This window comes from Calidris pugnax, unplaced genomic scaffold (genome assembly GCF_001431845.1).
Source record: "Calidris pugnax isolate Ruff unplaced genomic scaffold, ASM143184v1 scaffold4, whole genome shotgun sequence".
Taxonomy (NCBI): domain Eukaryota; kingdom Metazoa; phylum Chordata; class Aves; order Charadriiformes; family Scolopacidae; genus Calidris; species Calidris pugnax.
The window spans coordinates 8867527-8883866 of NW_015090781.1; the positions used below are offsets into that span (position 1 = coordinate 8867527).

Consider the following 16340-nt stretch of genomic DNA (forward strand, 5'->3'; position numbering starts at 1 on the left):
AAGGCTGACTACAGCCCCATGCAAAGGATTAGCCCGCATCTGCATGACACTTAAATCCTACTTAAGCCTATTCCAAATATCATTAACGTTCTTCTTACACAAATGAGACAGCACCACTCTGGATTGGGTGGTGGGGGACATGCTTCGCATGCTGGACTGGATGGCACAGGGAAGGAACAACACAGCATTACTAGGTTATGCCATCATCTGTGTTTTCTAACCCCCTTGGATAACAGCCTCATCTTATATATCCTCCTCTATATCTTGACCTGCACCTGCCACCATAGATCATGCTAACGATTGGCACCTCGCATGTTGAATGGCAGAGCAGGAGAGAAGCTGCAGCGCTGAGGACAGCCTGAGTCAGCCTGTACTCAGCAGTGGAGCATCACAGAACTGGGGCCAGCTCCGAATGACATCAGTGATAACACTTACAGACATGAAACTTCCTATTTAGGGTGCTCTCCATCTTCTTACACACACTAACAACAATGACTTGCTATAAAAACCAAATTGTTTTCAATTACATGCTTGCTTAGTAAACCACAAATTCAGGCTCACTTAGGAAGTGGACCAAACTACGTAAAAGAAATACTTCTGAAATAAAATCCCCCAAAATGTAGTGATGCAGGCCACTCTGCACCGCAAACTCCAGAATGAGTTTGGACCATGAGAGTAAATGCTGCCAGGCAAGGCCTTGGGCCACCTCATTTGTCCCACGTCCTCCACAGGCAGTTCTGTTCACCGGAGTGGTGTGACACTGCACTCAAAGGAAAAGACCAACTTCTAGGTGACAGCTGATGGCTTTGATGGTGAGTGGTCACGCTCAAAATGTGTTCCCGTGACTGCTGCCTCAAATTATTTTCATTCCACAATTCACTGACTTTAAGGTATCTACAATCACCCAGACTGGCAATAAAATTTATGCTGGTGCACGTTAAGTCTCTGGAAATGCATCCTAACCAGGTACTTTACAACGAACTTCACTAACACTAGCACAAGTGTGAGCACATTATCACACTGAGTGATTCCGCATGTGGGCTGCATGATACTTCATCTCCCATAATTTGCACTTTTTAACCATTTATCCTATACCAAATCTGAAAATCCTGTAAATACAAGTGAGGTGACTTGGCAGATCTGCTCCTACAATCTGCCTGAAGATTTATCAAGAGCTGTTGAAAGGGAAGTTGTTCTGCAACTCCTGACCCCACCGTATGGCAGCGGTTAGGCTCAACCCTCAGATCATCTGCACAAGAATAGAAGCACTTGTGGCAAGTCTAGAACTGCTTTTCTGGACATCAAGAATCCATTTAATCATTTTAATTATTAATCAGCTTGATCTCCAAATGAGGGAGCACTGATTTACCAAGTTTCCTGTACCGTATTGTGCATTGAAATCATTAATCCTCAAAGCTTTGTAAAATGGACCAACACAACTGTTTGTGAGCAGCTGTCTGCAACAGAAACCAAAGTCCGAGAGGAAAAGAAGTCACTAAGCGTTAGCTAGACTACATGTTGACAAAATAAACACCTGAAGCTATACACATTTCATTGAATCAGACAATGGTTTGTGTTGGAAGGGAACTTAAAGATCTTAGAGTTCCAACCCCCGGCCATAGGCACAGACACCTCCCACCAGACCAGGTTGCTCAAAGCCCCATCCAGCCGGGTCTTGAACATCTCCAGGGATGGGGCAGCCACAGCTTCTCTGGGCAACCAGCAGTAACCATAACCAAACTCATATGAAGCCTGGGAACTAATGACAATTAAGTCACAGTGATATGGATTTCAGCTCAGCCTGTTCACTAAAATATCCAGATCCTTTCCTAAAACTCGAGCCACTGAGACTTCCCTTGTATTGTCACCCAAACAGACTCAATTCAAGATGTTATGTCATGTCATATGACAAGTAACAATCACACCCCTGATCTGTAAACAGGAGCAACAGAAGGCTTTGATTCCTGCATACCTGGATTTAAGCAACAGCAATGTAGTTCATACCGCTGTATGTGGTACCACTTCCAGTCTCCTAACCAGGCTCAACCTTGATATTTGACTTGAAGAAACCACAAAAATCTCCTTCTGGTCCTAATAAAACACTCACAAGCCAACTAGTAAGTAGAGGGAAAGTGTCATGAAATTAATATTGTCTCACATGGAGATACACCTGAACACAGACTTGATATCAAAAAATTTAGGCTCATAACACAAAAGGTAGAAGGAGACAAGCTTCTTTGAAGTTAGCAGATTGGAGACACAGGCCCATTGGTGCCTTTTTACAGGAGGTACAAAAATATGGGCTGCTTATGTGACCCAGAAGGAAGCTGGACATCACAATCATGGAAGGAGGAAGTCTCACCAATAATGATGTTTGGAATATACACTTTTGCCTAGAAGGGCGTTTACAGCCTCATTTTCAAGGAAATAGAAATACCTTGTCCACTGACTTCAGTACTGTCCTCTGTACTCAGTATACAAATAAAGTCAACACACAAACCAGCAGTAAATCAATCATCTAATAACGCTGTATTCACTCTCTCCTGCTTTTGGAGCCATCCCTTCTGGAAAAGCTGGGGCAGAGAGCTTTGGGGAAATGCAGGGCTTGGGGAGATACCTAGGGAATAAGATACACCCTAAATGCAGCCTAAAAGTATCGGCTCTGTGAGCACTAGCTTAGGTCCAAGTGCCATGCAGAGCATCATCGAGAGAGGAGTACTTATTATTTAACTTGAGTAAAAACAAAGTACTGGAAATTATTTGACTGGTTTACATTTAGTTGTCCAGCAATTTCCCCCAAGCATCTTCACACCAGAGTTGAGAAAAGATGAAATTTCTCAATAACCTGCACAGCAAATGGCCACCCAAAAGCCCTAGTCCAATCCTGATGTAACTTTGCTAATTCCACTGTGCTTACTTTAGAGCTGAATCTGGCCCCTACATCCTACATTGCTCCACTTAACACAGCTAACGCGTGTGACTAAAGCTCTGCTCGGCTCCAGATGGCCAAACGTCAAATAAATTGAAAAACAGCCATTGCCAAATCTCTACTTAAAAAAAAAAAAAAAAGATACAGACAAAATCAAAGAGGGAATATGAATTCAGCATCACGAAACCTAATGCAACACGCTGCCTTGCCTTTTGGAGCTCACTTTCACAAGGTATTTACCTTGTAAAAGGTAATGAAAAGATGCAAAGGTAATGAAAACATGCAAGAAATCCCTGCCCCTGGCTACCGAACAGCCCCTCAGCTCTCTTCATCCTGCTGACACCATTTATGTCCTCCAAGACAGAAAGGCACCGTGCTCTAGATTAGGGGTAAGACCTCCATGTCCCTACTGGCACACAAGCTATTTCAAAGAGGTATTAAAGCTAAGTAACAACTATATACAGATACTGCACTTTCTTTAGAGAAGGTAAGGCATGCCTAGAAAGCAAACTATGCATTAGGGAAAAAAATGGATACTTGTCTGTGGCTCAGCTAACCCAGAAATCATGACCAGCAGCAGTTGATCGTGAATAACTGAATAAAAACATCAGTATACATGCACATAAAATTTGTAGAGTTCCTCACGTTTCCAGCCATTTTCCAATGTGGCTGCCAGGATGGCAAGAGAATTCAGCTGAGCTGCTCAGTTCAGAGCAGAGTTTAGCCCCGAGGGAGGAAGGGAGAGAGGGAGGAAGGGACAGCAATATTTTGATTAATATACAGAACTGGAACTCATTAAGAGTAGGATCAATTTCCAGTTTTACACAACTTCTCTTCCCTGCACTAACCTACATCTGACATCAGTCATAACACTCTAGAAACAGCTAAAAGTATTTTTCACACCTTCCTTCCAGGATAGCATGTTATATAGCATGTCCTAGATCAGAAAAAGCAGATTGTGGATGAAATACAGATTTTACCTAGACTCTTGTAACTGCCAGGATGAACAATTCCCCAAAGATCCCAATGCCTACTTTTGTACTTTCAAATGGGGTGAATACTTACTCAGTTTCATGTAGTTTAAGAATCACTGTATATAAAATTAACATTCTTTTACACATGCCAAAGTATAACTACCTTCATTATCAACTAAATTCCTAAACAACAATATATTGTGGGGGCTCTCTGTACTGCTTTCATATACAAATAAACATGCAAAAAAGAATTGTTTTAAAGAAATAGGGGTCTAGACCAAACAAACCCATATGTCCCATAGCACAAAACCTTAAAGTTACAAAATAATAACAGTGAAAGGGACTTGAAAAAGCTGTGTGCCCCTCCATGCCTCAAGGCAGGATGAACTGTCTCTACAACTATTCCTCTGTTCAATGTCTTCCTCTACTTCCTATCATTACCAAAAATCTGACCAATTAATCTTTCTGATCAGCACAAATTACTGTGCTGAACTCCACAGTTACTCTAGTTTTACACAACACAAGAGAGTATAGCTTGTCTTCAAAGAGCTTCGCTACCAAAAAAGACTTTTTGTCAATATATTCTTCGCCCATAAAGTAAGCACTGTAGTTTCTAAACAGTCATTCAGGCAAGAAATAGATCAGAAATAAAAGGCATGCTGATTATTTTTGAAGCACTTAGGAAAGATCAAATCACTGTGTCTGTCTCACCCTCTGATACTGCAGAAAACTATGCTCAAGTGCAGCCAACATGCCTGACATTTTCAAGACACATAAACCAGGAAAATAACCATTTTAGAAAGGCTTTTAACTTCCAGTTCCTACTGGAAAATGAATTTGATGCTAAACACTTGCACCCGCAAGACAAACTATTAATATCAAGAGTAGCATGCTTACAGAACTCATAAATATTAGAGTAAATAATGTTGGACAGAATGAAAAGCTGGATTAAAGATTTCCTACTGGGTTATTTTGCATTACAGAAATTAAGGAGGGTGGGGCAGAAAATGAAACCTCATAGTAGTCAAGAACTATTTCAGTCCATGATGAGTATTGTTTCTGGAATACAGTTTGGGGAAGAAACATCAATCAATGCTCTATTAAGAACTGCACACTTAAAAGGCATTCTGAGCAGGCACACTAACATGCATTTTAATCAGACCAACACTTTCCCATATGCGTGTCAAAGCACCATTTCTTTTATCCTAGAACTTGGAAAAATCTCAGACACTCTGACTGTTATGTGGTCTGCTTTTGATAGAACATTTATTGCTGGAAATCAGAAAATGAGAACACACTAAGTAAACTGAGCTTTCCTGCCAGCATGAAGGAAGATAAATCCTGACTGAAACTGTTAAGTTTGGAACTGTTAATAATATTACTAATGTTTATGCACCAGCAGTGGCTCCTGTGGACTTTCTCTTCCAGTTATTCTTTCTGTCTTCCCAATTTCATTTACATGAAATGCATTTTGAAAATAAAAAAAAATACTTGTTACATTAATGAAAACCCTTTGATTAGTTCTGGCTGCATCTGTGGGGCTATTTAGACATGTCAGAAATCAAAAGGACATCGTAGCTGATCTCATAATGAACCCATTCCCAGCGAGTTAACACAGGACTTCTGTTGGTGTTATGCTTTCTGGTTTCTTCACGTTCCCCAGCTGATGGGGTTTCCTAATTGCCCGAGGAAATCTCTTAATACTGCTGTTTGAAACTTCAAATTGCAGTGCAGAGAAAGCATTAATAGAAAAGAATTAACTGTGTATTCAAGGAAAACAGCACATTCTACTTTAAAGTAGCAACTCAGCAGGATGGAAACACACCAGGGCTGGGGCTGTTCAGTCTCACTGCAGATGAGCTCTTTGCTCTGCCATCACGGAAACATGGCACCAAACTTAATTTTGTATTTTTCCCCTGAAAAGTCGTATGCTTGCACACATCCTCCCTGCTCCCTTTCCAGGCCCTATGCTTGTGTGATATTGCTAGAGAAGCGTAACTTCGTAAAGTTGGGAGAAAAACCTAATTGCTTAAAAATAGGATTTGGCAGAGCACCAGCTCCCAGATCAGCCTGTGAAGCGTTCAGAGATTTTAGGCAGCTAAGAGTTTTACCTCAGGCAATTTAAAACCAGTACTTTCCTCTGCTCCCTTCGGAAAATCACAAAAATATCTGCAGCAATGTTAAGGACAGTTACTCCAGAAGGCACTTCCCTTCACTGCTAGGCTACTTAGGGTGTCCAGAAACCAAAGAAATAAAACCAAAAAGCTTCTTTACATCAGAACGTTGACAACTCCTTGCACTAGAGAGGTATCTGTAACTCTCCAAATGTTCTCTATTCCCATCTCTTTTAATCTTTTTTGGGTTCAGGGCCAGTTCTCGTCTGTGTCAGTTCTGCTTCTGTACCAGCTTGAAGAAGGATTTCCAGGCACACCCTCTTGCCTCACTCTGCTTTAAATATGGCTCTTTTGCTCACCGTTCCCAGGTGCCCTTCCATTCTGCTTCCCCTCTCTCCAGCTCCTACTCACCGTCTCTCATGACTTCCCAGTCTCCAGAGGAACGTGTAGGAAGCAAATTTAACAAGGGCAGAACAAGTCTCAATCTCGACCTTGCTGCCTTAGAAAACCGAGTCGTTACCTGTATTAGCAACGTACAGATCTTTCTAGACCCATATGTTTGGAGGATTCAGCTATGGGAACAGAGTATCATATCAAAACCATTCCACATAACTCCAGTAATCTTTCAGGAATAGGAATTGTGTGGAACGGAGCATGAATTAACCCACTCCCCTCTTTCAGGTGGCTGCAGTGAGCACAGGTGATTCTATACAATTTCTTCGGATGTTTTCTATACGTAGGCTCCAAATCTGTTTACGTGGGCACATACACATTCACAGGCAGGCACCCAACCACCAAAGGGATCTTTGCTGGGGCTACCCCTTTCCCCAGCACTCATTAGCTTCAGCTGGCTGCCTCCTGACCCACCCTCTCTCAGCCATCCCCTCGGGTGGCAGCGCCAACAACCTGTACTAAAAATACCTCCTCAGCATCATAAATAGCAAGATGGCAGGGTTCTTAATCCCCCTTCAGGCACAGAGTCTTTCTGCTTTTGATAAATACAGAGTGGCAACAATGGACAGAGGATAAAGTGCATCTTCTAGCACTGGGCTGCTTGGCCTCTGTGCCTTCCAGAAAGGAAAAATGAGAACTCCTGGTATCCACAAAAGCTCTCACCGGAGGACAAGTGAAAGAGGGGGAAATCGCTATTGCAAAAAGTCACAAAATCTCCCAAACCTAAATTTTGAGCATGTTAAACTCAATAAAATTTACTGCCCAAAACACAAGATGAGTGTTATTAAAGAAAACTTTATATCCGTAGTTTATCTGCCTCGAGCAGGGAGCCAGCTGGCAGGAAAACTCAGAGCAAAAGAGGTTGAATCTTGCCCTGCTGAGCTCCTGCACCACCACAGACTGGGCAGAACATGGGGAATGCCCAGTGCCACCCCAGCCTGGCCAGAGGAAGAACAAGCCATGGCCCTCTCCTGAGACTTCACTCCTGAAACACCGTACCAAAGCTCCCACCATCCCTGCCACGCAGCTCTGGAAATCCCCTGCGTTACCCAGGGACTGAGGTCATGTTATTCTAGATAGAAAAAAATGCATTAAAGATCCTAAAAGCAACTGCCATTTGAGTCAAACTTTTCAGCCGTTTTCTATATTGAACATATTGTGGGTAGAAATTCAAAAGTACCAAACAAACTTTACAAGTCTGTGAGCTATTTTGACCCATACAATTCTGGGATTTTCAAACCCCTCAGTTTATGATGGGGGGAAAAAAAAAAAAAAAAGGTTAGATGGCTTTTTTTTTTTTTATGTTCTCCTTTAAGTTTTAAAATATTAAAGCTAGGAAAATTTGCCATTTTCCAGCTGCAGCTCTAAAGGAAGAACATCCCAAGTGGTGTTTCCTACAGAAACAGGTGTAGGAAAATATTTACTATGTGGCAAGCAGGGAAAGAAATATAGTATCACTGTGGTAACTATAACACAGTCATATACTTTAGCCATTTAAAAACTTTAAATTTTAGATTACATTTTCAGAAAGATAGAATCAAGATAATGGCATCAGAATTATATTGTAAATTATGTATGAACATAACCAGTTAAGCAGAGCCTCTTTCTCTGAAACACTAGATCCCAAATGTGTGTTGCACATCTAAGTACACAAAACATTTTTGTCATTCATCTCAAATATCAAAACATCTGGCAACAAAAAATAGAAAAAAAATACTTGTAGATATTTTTGGACAGAGATTACTTCAGGTCAAGTCAGAAAACATCCCTAAGCTGCAATCATCAAATTCTTTTATCAGTTATTTTGGATTTAGCCAGTGTTCCTAAGAGAGAAATATGACATAGGCTTTTTATAGCTGCTGCCAATTCAACAATGATCAAAGTTTTATTACTCTTCCTTAGATCAAAGTCTGGACAGGATAATTTTGGGATTATCTCCAGCTCATGAAGTAGAATAAACAGTTTTGGATAACCACACTATTATATAACCATATTGTCTTCTTGCAATAAGTTTTGTTCTTATTTACATATGCCACAGGTTTTTAGTGGATTGTCTGGTTATCATTTAATTGTTTTATTGGCTTACTAGGACAATAAAAGAGAAAATTATACAATAGCAGCAGAAGGCCATAGAAACATTCAAATCCTCTCTTGTGTATCTACATTCATATGCAGAGCATATTCATGAAACTAAGATTAAAAAATAAAACTGGGTATAATTCCAGTGAAAGGTAACAGGTCTTAGAGCTCTGCTCGTTATAAACCACTCAAGACATCTGCAGATTTCCTTCTGGGGAACAGAGACATCCACACATGCCTCGGTGCAGCCTGTTCATGCAGGTACACACCCTTCCGACTGGAATAAAGGAAGTCCTCGGCAGAGAAAATTAATATATTTACATTATGTCAACTTTCATTAATAGGCATGAAATATTGCTTCATGGTTAATACTCAGCACAATTCCTTTTGCAACTAAACCTAATTTTAAAGGTGCTTAGATTTGTGCTTCACTGAGGTGTGCTTTCATTCAAGAAAAACTTCCCTCCTTTCGGTTTTCATTCTGAGAAAACCATAGATTTCCACACTGTCTATTGACCATAAGCTCAACTATATTCCTGTTCCACTGAACAAGGTATTTACCATTACCTTCAGTAAAACAGCAACTCCTAAATCCATGTCTTCATTTACACCCTAATTCTTATGAAATTCATTCACCTTAAACTGTCTTTATTGAGGCCAACTCTCCCACAAATGTAGACCAACAGGAGTGGCAACCATTTCTCCAGTCCAGGAGACCAAAGAAAGCCACACTTTGGCATAAACTGGCATTTTCTCTGGCTGTAGGGTCACTGAGAGTTAGAGCTGGAGCACCTTTTTCAGAGTTGCTATTACACTCTCTTTGCTATGTTCCTTTATCATTAACTAGGTTTCAGCTCTTATCTAACCTGCTTGCCTCCCAGCCTTTCTAATGCCAAAAATAAACCGAAAGCTTTCATCACTAGTTAAAAGGAAACTGTAATTTGAACAGCAGTTTTGCTGACTTTTCTGTTGATCAAAGATGCCTCATATGAGCCTGATGTGACAGAAACAAAATCAGCTTTATAATAACAGTAATTAAAGCAGAATCCTTGCACTGAAATCCCACAGTCCTTACTTGTACAAGACTTACATTGGAGGAGAAAGTAGTTAAAAGCACATTAAAAACTACTAAGTTAAGATTCCAGGTATAGCAAAGGGAATGATAAATACTAAGAAAATGTTACAGAAATGGTTTCAGCTTTGCACTTTGGATTACAACGTGTCTATCTTGTGCAGTTCCAGAAATAGTATAAACCATCTTTATTAATAAGGAAGCAGTAGACAGGAGGTTTTCTTCTTGTCATGATGTCCTCAGAAAGTCCACTCCAAAAGGATCACTGCTAAGCACCATGCTGGTAAGTTACCAAGAAAACATCTATTACCATGAAGTAGAAAAAGCCATCGTTGGCTTTGCCAGTGAAGAGCAACAGGTACCACACTCTACAGCTCCGAAAGAGTGAAGCACAGATCTAAGGGCTCCAGGGAGTCAGAACCTCACAGTCTGCTGCCTGACTTGGATGAAGACAGCACGATGGTGCCACAAAACACTCCCCCACACCACAGCTTTTTACACATCAGCCTTTTTTCCAGTGATGACGACAGATCCTCCTTCCACTTCAATATGGAGAGCTCAGATGAACAGATTAGTAGTTTTCAAGAAACATGAAGTGCGTGCAATCATTTCTAGCTGTGGGGAAATAACTCCAAGGCTGTGTCATTACACCCCACTCAGCCCCACCGCTCAGTCTGCTGGGACTGGCCACAACAAACTTTTCCTAACAGCACAGAAGTCAACACAGGCTGCAAATTCCACACGAGAAACTGGGCAGGTACTCAGACAGGTAGCTCATATTCAGCTCTCACTAAAGCTCTACGCAATCACTGTGATACCAAATTTAAGTCTAACTGCAATGTGTGCACATGAACAGCAGGCACGGCACTGTGGATGTGGCCATGCTTCATGGTTTACATGAAACAAACTGACTCACCAAAGCACTAATTCTGGCTGACGAATGGCAAAAGGAGAGCGTAAGACTCCTCCATCCCAGGTGTATCTTGCTGAAGCCTGGCTGGTCCAACCGTGTTTACAAACGAAGGATTTCCCTACATACCATATGGGACTGGTAAACACACCGAATGCAATGCTCAATAATATTTACAGGACTGGGACTCTTATTTGGGTTTGAGCTTCTAAAAATGAAGTTCCTCCTGAAAACATGCCACAAAAAGGGCTGAGCATTTAAAAAAATGCGTGTCTCAGAGTTTTTCTCTGCTATTACTGTATCACATCTAGGACATTTCTTTGGGTTTTAATGAAGAACAAGATCTACTTATAAAGACATCATAGCCTAAACAGTATGTGACCAAAAAATCAGGGGATACTTACCGGTCTTGAGATGTAGAGTCTGCTTTCCACTGCGTGTTTCTGCCTTTACACTGCAAAACTAAGCAATACTACACCACTCACATGAACTAACCACGTGCGGTTTCATTTTCAATTACTAACAGATTAGATTTAAAATAATTCAAAATATTCAATGCAAACCTATTAAAAGAAAAAAAATAAAAATCCCCAAAAGACTGTTTTCAAAGACTGCAAAACACACGAGGTTCTGGTGTTCTCCACTAAAAGCAATTTTGCTGGCTTTTCCATCCATAAGCTGATGCTTATTTTCCTTATGTGCAATTCCTTTCAAAGCCATGCATCTAAAATAGATTCTACTTCATTGTCCCAGTTTCCTCTTTTTGTTGCCATCAGTCTATGCAACTTTTTCCATGCATTCAGGAATAGTTTTCTTTAATCACAAAAGTTAAAAAGCACAGATTAAGCTTTGTTGAGGGAAAAAAAAAAAAGATGGGAAGAGGCAAAACTTAAAAGAAGCAGCTTAAAAGAGCTACTACTGTTTAAGTCAGATACCTCAGTAAAATATTCTTGCTCCCCATCAGAACAAAAGCTCTAAAGGTTTGGCTGCAGCTGATTCTCATGTACAGACAATTACAGTTTGCAGTGACAATCCAGGTGCTGATCCTTAACTATTTAAGCCACTCAATTGGGGTTCAAGCCCTAAAACAAGTAGCTTGAGAAAAAAACAAAAACAACTAAGTCATTACATGTATTTGGAAGAAATAACGTACAGATAGGATTAAATAACAGTATGAAATCAGTACAAAAGAAATTCAGGACAAAAGCTGGGGAGAGAAAAAGCCTTGAGAGCCAGTTCCAAATTCTGCTCTGCTCAGGTGTTCCAGGTGGGAAAGAGCTGTGTTGGCGAGACACTGCAGCCAGCTCCATCTCAGGTCATGCTGCAGAGCACCCACCCCTGCCAGGAACCACTCCTGCAGGCAAGGGAGTGAGTGTTATACCAAGGGAAATGGTGGAAATCACTAGGACTGGAAGCATTTAAAGCTACAATAATTAACTATTTCAAACATGCGTTCAGTGATAGCCATGAACTAGTCAGGCCACAAATTAAATCAACAACAGATTATTACACGCCTGAAAGAAAGATCTGTAAGAACAACTAGAAAAACACAGCAATAGATTTCAAAAAGGATGTGACAGACAGTATTTCCTTAAGTGGCTGGTTCCTTTAGGTATGAGCAATATCACTGTGAGAATCACAGACCGGAATAAAACGTTGACCAGAAGCTCCCAGGAGCTAGTTTCTAAACCAGTCAGCAGAGACCTCAATCAAAACCACCACTGCCAGCAGCAGCAGCCACGGCTACAGCTATTTGAGGAGGTCTGGAAGATTTGGAAAAGAAAAATAAAAGTTCACAGTGGAATATGTAAGAGCTCAAGATTTAGTATGTAAATACCTCCTAGAAAAATCTGTGATTTCCTCACACAGAAGTTCCCAACTGTGAGATGGGTCAATCAAGTGATGTGCACAGTGTGGATAAAGAAAGAACTGTTACCAGAGCAAAACACCATGAGCTCCAGTTTATCACCACCTGTTAGAAATCTGCTATTGACTTGTGTAAGAATAAACAAGGCACCCGAGAACAGGCACAAAAAGCAGAAATTCCCCTCTTCTGACCTGGCTCTGAAACACAGAAAACCCAAAAAGATCATTTCAGTTCTTGTCTCACCTGTAAAATGAGGACAAAACCTCCCTCACACCAGCATTAACGGTGATTTCTTTGTCTAAAATGATAAATGTTTGATTCACATCTGTTAGAAAATCAAATAAGAAAAGACAAGGATTGTAGTATAAAATAAATTCTTAAGCTAAACAACCCTACTACTTTGACTATTGAGTAGGCTAAAAAATGTAATTACCTTCTCTACAACACCCACACTTGCAGCATCAGAGTGGCACAGTACAACCTGGTAATATTAGATAGCAATAATATTTCTTTACCACTGGCTTCTGTCAAAATTCAGTGATCATTGTTATGGCACAAAAAAAGGCTGAAAAGACACCACTATTGATAAACCTGCTATTTTACATGCCCTTGTTTTCCTGAAGAAGTTTCCTGCTGGATTAAATTATTTTATTATTTAGGAAAAAAAAATTAGCAGAGATCTTCATATTTCACTATACCAACCACCACCATTTGTGCCTGTTTGCTGTAGCATAACTGAAGATTATAACAGTTAAAAATAGCCATTTTTCCATTAACCTTCATGATAACAAGTAGTTTTGACAGTTTTTAAGCAGTTTGAGATAACATGCACAAGTAGGTCACAGTTATACTCGGCTTTAGAAAAATGTCTTTCATCCAGAGAATTTACAGCTCTTTGCAAACAAGCCCTTAGGTTAGCAACAATCTATAAGGCTTACTCCAACACCCAAATTCAGTCATGTATGAGTCCTAATAACAACTACTTAACAAGGGCTGAAAGTAAAATATGAAGCTTTTTGCAAACTGCGAAATTGAAAAGCCCGACTGACGTCAAGGGCAGCTCTCCCCTGATCCCAACAGGCTGCAGAGCAGGTCCTGAGAGCGCCCTGGGAAGGACTCCAACTCCACAGGGAAGTGAAAAGGGATTTTCAAAGTTCGTTTGAGCTCCCAGTCGTATCACCGGACTTCCAGAACACTTATTTGTTCAAGCTTCTGGGAATACACGTCTCTGCTGCTTCATCTGGCGCTTGGTCAAAACATCTGCTAGAGCTGTACTCAGGAAAGCGGCAGGAGAATGTCAGAGACCTTACACTTTCATAACAGCGAGAGGGGAGGGACAGGTGTGAAGGACTGCAACCACCTAGTCTGGGAAAGGTGGAAGAAAATAAAGGAGTATTTCACAAAATTCATCTAAAAGCACAAGTCAGCCATTAGTCCTCACAGCAACACCTCTGAAACTGAGCCATCGTTATTTCGGAAGCATAAAACTCTTCATCTGGAGGCCCATTTAAGGCAAAATTGAATGAATCTGTGTTATCAGTTATACTTTAAGTATTGACTTACAATCTGTCATAATGTCATTAACTATAAGGGTAGTTTTGGTTAAACAACAACAGCAGGGAACTAGAGCAGAAGAGTAAAAAGGAACGGTCCAGAAGCACGGAGGTACTGCTGGATTTCACTAGTTTCTTCTGTCATCTGTTGCAGTCAGTTAACTAGACCATGCTGCCTCCTGGAGCAAAAGAGGTGAATAGAGAGCTGCACAGATTGAACACTGATAATATTGTGATGTTTTCTACTATCCCTTTAATATCTTCCACAGTCTAGTAATAAAAATGACACAGGTGAATGTTTAGCTCTTCAGCTATTCTTGTTATGCTTGGTATATAATCAACAAGCAGACAGCTCCGAGTCTCTGATGCATTCAGAATAATAATGATCACCTTTTGGACAGCTAACACTACATAAAATATTAACAATCAATATTCGCTGAGCATGCAGACCCTAATGATACAGTGGTTTTAATGAGACTGCATATGCATGAGGTAATCTGCCTTCATAAGGAAAGGGTCCCTATCAGATATTTGAACAAAGCCCTAAACCCTTAAAGACTTACTTCTTACTGGAGCTACTTTCTCATGAGTAACCTCATTAAGACTCATCATACCACATAAGTGTGTAAAAGTAAGTTCATATGTAAGATTTTAACAGCAGTAGTGTTAAAAATGGTTAATAATAACAACAGTCTATACTGCTTTACACACAAATAGCCTTGCTCAATACTGAATAACTTCAGTCACAAAGACATGCTTATTTTCCAACTAAGTCCATTTGTTAAAATTGAAAAGCAGATATCGGTAGAAATTACTATCTTAATCTCTTTTATGAATCTTATTCACTACTTCCCTGAAGTCCTATGGACTCACTCTCTCTCTCTCCCCAACTAATTACTCTGAAAATAATAGATGGCAGGGAAGAGGCTGAGAAAGAATTCACCCTTCTTCTCCAGGCAGCTCTCCAGCAGAATCTAGCAGACATCAAACATCATGTGTTGTGCAGATGAATAGGAAAAAGGGATGGTGGGGGGAGGAAAAGGGAATACGGCCAGTGGAAATGTTCCCCGGCTTCCCATTCTGGACGGTTCAGGTTTGGGGAGTCATCTACAGAGCTGAAATTGCAAAGTCTGTCACTTCTTTAAATCCAGGCACCCCTTTGAAGACAACAAATCTAATTCATATTACAAAGCTTTGCTGGGTTTTCCCCACAAGCACTAATGCATCCTTAGCACAGCCCTGATGCTAACATACTCAGTGTTCTTCCAGAAATGGATTCTTTGGAGACTGATATGGTCCATTTCTTCCTAAAGCAAGAATAATACTGTGCCACGAAGAATTATGCTGCTCTAACACCATTTATTATTTATATCTAAAATGGGTGTGATGCTTTAGGAAGATGGTCCTAACCACAAAATGGTCCTAACCTTTCAGCAGTCACATGATGCCTTCCATGTGCATGAAGCTCATCTGGACATCAACAGGAATCCAAGCAAATGAAAGAGACGGTCCATGCTGAGCAGTATTTAATACACCAAGATGCAGAGAAATAAAGGGAAGAACAAATAAGAGGCACCCCTCCATTCAGGGGTTGGGTAATCTGCAATACATAATTTTGACAGAGTATTTTTTCAATCCAGAGATAACCAGGGAGTGTTTTTACTTGTCATTGTTATGTAGGTTATTTTTTTTTCTTCTTTCAGGAAAAAAAAAAAAAAAAAAAGATCCTTACAAGTATTTCTGCTTTGTTATGACAACGCTCAGAAAATGCTTAGCAGCATGCCTCCAGTTCTTTAATTGGTACTAACTATAATCAAACAGCTAAAAGCATCAGTCTTTGGGCCACACCTGCATCAGTTTCTCAAATCAGAAGCAGAAGTTTGGGACAAGCTGGGATCTGTAGTCAATGAGGGTTGATCTGTTCATCCCCAGCCCAGAATTACCAAACCCTCGGAGCCTCCGCAAGAAACGCACGCAAAGGACAAAGGCTATTCAAGTTTAGGCCATTATTAAAACAAATGCAAATTTGAAGTAAAACTTCAACATGTTAATTTCAAGCCAGACGCAAATACCATCCAAAGAGGTGTATCATCCCACCGGATTTATCACCACACCCCAACAGGGGCACTTTACAAACGACAGACCGAGCCCGACGCCTCACCACCCCAATACCAATCACTTATTATCTCCGAACCGGTAATAACCACCCAGTCCTGCCCCTAAACACCCCCCTCCTCACCACCATATTCCTTTCTCCGCACACACACGCTCCCATCACCCTTTAAACCGCACCCGAGTCCCCCCGCCCGGCCCGCAGGTGCGGCTGGGGCCGGTCCCCCGAGGATGCTCTGCGGCGCTGAGCCCCCGCTGCATCCCGCTCCGGAGCCCC

At 40.9% G+C, this 16340-nt stretch overlaps 1 protein-coding gene across 1 annotated transcript in view; it reads right to left on the reverse strand.

Moving 5' to 3' along the window:
- ABLIM1 (actin binding LIM protein 1) overlaps positions 1-16340 on the reverse strand; it is a 197014-nt gene that overhangs the window by 180391 nt on the left and 283 nt on the right. The gene's annotated exons all lie outside the window — the stretch shown is intronic.